Source organism: Propithecus coquereli, unplaced genomic scaffold, assembly GCF_000956105.1.
Source record: "Propithecus coquereli isolate 6110/MARCELLA unplaced genomic scaffold, Pcoq_1.0 Scaffold590, whole genome shotgun sequence".
NCBI lineage: Eukaryota > Metazoa > Chordata > Mammalia > Primates > Indriidae > Propithecus > Propithecus coquereli.
In genome coordinates, this window is record NW_012151841.1 from 839784 (window position 1) to 845324 (window position 5541).

Sequence of the window (5541 nt, forward strand, 5' to 3'; positions counted from 1 at the left end):
AAACTCTTAAATTCTTAAAAAGGTTTTCTGATTAAGACTACATCTTTTGTCAAGTGGGAGAGGCAGTCTAGGATAGAGAAGTATGTCCAGCATCTTTATGATTTCAGGTTGTTTTACAAGCCTGGAGAATGAAGGGATTATGTTCAGGAAGTACAGAGACTTGAAGATGGTCAGTAATCAGAAGGGGCTGGGAAAGAGCTATGACCAGAGCCTGTTCGATGCTCCCTTGGCTGTGCCCTTTGGGCACACCTCTCATTGTGTGGTCACACTCTCTAGAATGCGGGGGTGGGGCATTAGGTAACTGGAGAAAGAGCCTGTAAAACAGACGATAGTTGACTAAAGCAGAAAGGTGGCAGTAGCACGTCACTCCCTGCAGTGGTCAGGGTCTCTGTACACTCATCTCCACATGGAATCTGTTTCAAGCTGTTCATTGACAAGGTCACGAAAGATGTGCACACAAATCCCCATGAAAGTGAGTGCCTCCTTTCTTTTCATTCTTTACTGTGCTAAGAACATTTAAATTCATACGCTTTGAAAATGAAGAACTTTATGAGACCTTGACAACCAAGGGCTGCTCCATATAGAGCAAGAAATAGGACCTAGGACTCTTGGTCCTTTGATACTTTGGTTGTTGCATGATTTGAGGGCATATTATGGGGTTGTAGGGCCTGAGATCTCCCTAAAGAGTTGTGATTTTGTAAGGAGCCAATGTTAACTCTGAATTCCATCCAGATTACAAAATGATGACAAAGCAGTACCTTTGTCATCTATGGTTCACCCCATCCGTGATATCTCCCTTTTCATCATTCTCCTGACCTTCCCTAGCAGCTCGCTGTCCCCCCACCCATCACTAGCAATTACCTGCCTGGCCTTGGGGAGGTCCTGCTACACTTAGGGCCAAAGTGCAAACTGGTGGTTTCTTTCAGTTCTCAGTAGCACAGTTGAGGCCAAGCTGGGATATTCAAGCAGGACTGTGCTGAAGGTTTGGGTATGACAGAAGGCCGGCTGCAGCAACCAGATTATCAAGGTGACAAGTTGCTGGACACTCTTCCACTTGGGTTCATCTATAGTGTCACTCCGTATGGCAGACACTGTCTTCTCCCCTCTCCCTCTTCTTTCTTTCTTTCTTTCAAGAATTAAAACATGAGAGGACTTGGCGTGGGGGGCAAGGGCAACATACGTAACCTAAACATCTGTACCCCCATAATATGCTGAAATAAAAAAAAAAAAGAAAATAATTAAAACATGAGAGATACTATGTGATGAGCTCAATTGTGATGAACTCAAATATTTGCGAGTATGTGCTTAAAATGCCAAGTAACACTAATCATGTCTGTGTGCGCAGTTTGTCTCTCCAGTAAATTGTGTATAACAGTAAAAGTGATCTCTCGAGGTTCTTGCATATCTTTCATCGCATTTAGTGCAATACCACAAACCTTGAATAATACCACAGGATCCATACAAAGTGCCTCTTGTCTGAGGAGGGAGGATCATTTGACCCAGGGAGTTCGAAGTTACAATGAGCTCTGACTGTGCCACTGCACTCCAGCCTGGGTGACAGAACAAGATCCTGTCTCTGGGGGAAAAAAAAAACCCAAAAAACCAAAGTGCCACTAGTGATGCTGGAAGTGCTCCCAAGAAACAGAAAGAAGTCTTGACACTCCAAGAAAAAGTTGAATTGCTTGATATGTACTGTAAAATTGAGGTCTGTAGCTGTGGTTGCCCACCGTCTCTAGATAAATGAATCCAGTGTAAGGACCATTGTAAAAAAAAAAAAAAAAAAAAAAAAGGAAATTCATGAAGTTGTCACTACAGCTATGCCAACAGGTACAAAAACCTTGCACTTTTTTCAAAATATATTTTTTTTTGACAGTCTCACTCTGTTGCCCTGGGTAGAGTGGTGCAGTGGTATCATCTTAGCTCACTGCAACATCAAACTCCTAGGCTCAAGGGATCCTCCTGCCTCAGCCTCCTGAGTAGCTGAGACTACAGGTGCACACCCTGTTGCCTGGCTAAGTTTTCTATTTTTAGTAGAGACTGGGTCTCGCTTTTGCTCAGGCTGGTCTCAAACTCCTGAGCTCAAGCAGTCCTCCCACCTCAGCCTCCCAGAGTGCTACGATTACAGGCATGAGGCACTGCACCCAGCATAAAATACATTTTTATCTCATATTGAAAATACAGCTTTTATGTGGGTGCAAGGTTGCTATAAGAAAGGCATGCCTATAGGTTCTGATGTGATTCAAGAAAAAGCAAAGTCCTCATATGACAACTTAAAGCAAAAGGAAGGTGAAGGATCTATAGCTGGAGAATTTAATGCCAGCAAAGGATGGTTTGATAATTTTAGAAAGAGATTTGGCTTAAAAAATGCCAAGATAACAGGAGAAGCAGCTACTGCCAACCAAGAAGCAGCAGATGAGTTCCCAAACACCATTAAGAAAATCATGGAGGAGGCCGGGCGCGGTGGCTCACGCCCAATCCTAGCTCTCTGGGAGGCCGAGGCGGGCGGATTGTTTGAGCTCAGGAGTTCAAGACCAGCCTGAGCAAGAGTGAGACCCCGTCTCTACTAAAAATAGAAAGAAATTAATTGGACAACTAAAAATATATAGAAAAAACTAGCCGGGCATGGTGGCGCATGCCTGTAGTCCCAGCTACTCGGGAGGCTGAGGCAGGAGGATCGCTTGAGCCCAGGAGTTTGAGGTTGCTGTGAGCTAGGATGATGCCACGGCACTCTATCCCAGGCAACACAGTTAGACTCTGTCTCAAAAAAAAAAGAAAGTTCAGAAAAGCATGTAAATAAAGATCATCTATAATCCCACTAGCTAGAGATAACCATGTTTTATTATATTTCTTTCCAGTTTTTACCTTTATATTTTGGTTATCAAGAGTGCATATGCTGGACTGGGTAGGGTGGTTTACACCTATAATCCCAGCACTTTTGGTGGCTGAGGCAGGAGGCTTGCTTGAGGCCAGGAATTCAAGACCAGCCTGGGTTACTAGTATAACCTTGGCTCTACAAAAAATAAAAAAATTAGCTGGGCATGGTGGTGTGTACCTATAGTCCTAGCTACTCAGAAGGCTGAACGGGGAGGATTGCTTAAGCCTAGGAGTTGGAGGCTACCCTGTCTCAAAAAAAAAAAAGTACATGCATATAGTTGAGTGTTTAGAAAGCATAGAGAATTATGAAGAAGGAAAAATTCATAATTTTATAACCCCAGGGTCAACTATGTTAATATGTTTGGTGTTGATGTGTGTGTACATATATTACATATATATATAACACACACACACACACATATATGTATATATGTATATTTTTTTTTTTTCAGACAGTCTCACTCTGTTGCCCCAGGTAGAATGCATCATCACAGCTTACTGAAACCTCAAACTTCTAGACTCAAATGATCCTTCTGCCTCAGCCTCCTGAGTAGCTGGGACTACAGGTGTGCACCACCATGCCTGGCTTATTTTTCCATATTTTAGTAGAGACAGGGTCTTGCTCTTGCTCAGGATGGTTCCCCAACTCCTGAACTCAAGCAGTCCTCTCACCTTGGCCTCCCAGAGTGCTAGTATTACAGGCAAGAGTCACTGTACCTGGCCCTACATATTTTTAATTTTTATAAAAATGCATTTTTTATTTATATGGCTGTCATATTAGGTGTACAGTTTGGTATCCCCTTTTCTGACTTAATATTAGAAAACAGTCTCATTTCCATGTCATTTTAAAGCTCATAAAAATAAGCTGGTCACAGTGGCTCATGCCTGTAATCCCAGCTACTCAGCATGCTGAGACAGGAGGATCACTGGAGTCCAGGAGTTTGAGGCTACAATGAGCTATGATCTTGCCACTGCACACCAGCCTGGGCAACACAGCAAGACCCTGTCTCTTAAAAATATATATATATACACATATATATATGTTCACTTCACTGAATATTTTTGTACATAAATTTTATTCACACTTTGGAGTATTCTCTTTGCTGGATTCTTGGAATGAGCATATTTAAAGCTCTTGGCATATCTTGTCAAATTGCTTTGTACTTCCACCATAGAAATACATAATAAATATTAATCAGAGAGTGAAAAGCTGCTATTTGCCAGGATATATCATTCCCATAGAAGAGGTTGATAATGGGTGGAGTTCTTGCTTCTGTGATAATCCAGACATGGCCAAGGGCTAAATAATTTATGCTGGCTATTTAATTGCAGTTGCTCTTCAGAGGACTGATTTACAGAACCCAACTGTGAGGGATTGGTTTTAGTATGACAATTCAAATATATGTATGTGACTGCCTCTTCAAAGGGGTCTAAACAGTTTTAAACTCTTACAGATCACTCAGTGAATGGGCATTGTTACAAAATAGGAATTAAGTGAAATAAATATCCTGAAAGTTTCTTCCACAAAGAGATGTTTGGGGAAAGCTGGGGTTCAATCACAATCCGTGTTAGAGAGCTTGAATCAACTTCATGCTCCTCCTCTGGCCTTGAAGGCTGCCTGGAATAAAGCCCTAATCTACCTTGCAGCCTCGTATCTACTGCTTCCCTTTACATACCCACCCCACCCCAGGAAAACTGGAATTATGCCGATCTCCCCCCACTTCTGCCTTGTGCTTTCCATTTCTCGTCGATGGCGTTTGTTTCTTGAGATCCTCTCCTTGAGAGATCCTTCTCCCCAAACTTTTGGTTTGATTCTGTTGTTATTCTTTTTGGGGGGGGATTGTTAATTATATTAAGTTCTAAGGATATAGGTGACTTTATTCTTATTTGGGGGAAAACAAAAAGAATCTTGTAGAAAATGCTAAAGTCCTTTTTTTCACCGCCCCTTATCTCAGTTCCCTTTCTCCTGTCACTAGAGGGTGTATGTCTCTGGCAAGCTCTGTGACATCACATGTATGATGGCTGCCAAACGCTCGAAACCCACACCCTTTCAGCTTAGTGGCCTCAGTGCTGAGAGAAGAGTTTTGCTTGTAGTTCTAGGGGAAAAGTCCAGGGGAAGACTCTCCCTAGAGAGTGCATGTTCTGAAGGTGTTCTGAGCTGTTGTGTGCGGGTTAAAGAGTCATTCCTCTCTTTCATTGTTAACTAAGGCTATGTGAAGAAGATATTGGAGTTGGCTTTAAAGGAGGAAAAGACAGATTTTAGGTTTACACATTGCAAAAGAAGCTTTCAGATGAAGGGCATGACTTGTTGGAAGGCTGAGAGTTGTGAGTGGTTGAAAAGTGAAAGATGTCTGAAAGTGTTGATTGAACTAGGCTGAAATGTGTAAGAGGTGAGAGGGCAGAGAGTCGATGCTAGAGTCAGGGAAAATACATTATAGAACTGTGCAAAAGAAAATGTGATCCGCTGGCAGGCAGGAGGCTGAGTGATTGGTAGAGGCAAATTCTTTTACTATGGGATTGACTGAGATTGTATAAGACAAATGAACTTTATACCTCTACACAGGGGTAAGGTAGTAGGGATGTTATATCAAAAATTCCTATGGAATAACAAAAACTATACCCAAGGCTCATACAGTAGCCTGCTTATTGGAAACAGGAAATTTCATA

At 42.2% G+C, this 5541-nt stretch overlaps 1 protein-coding gene across 1 annotated transcript in view; it reads left to right on the forward strand.

Moving 5' to 3' along the window:
- NDRG3 (NDRG family member 3) overlaps nucleotides 1-5541 on the forward strand; it is an 86105-nt gene that overhangs the window by 53120 nt on the left and 27444 nt on the right. The gene's annotated exons all lie outside the window — the stretch shown is intronic.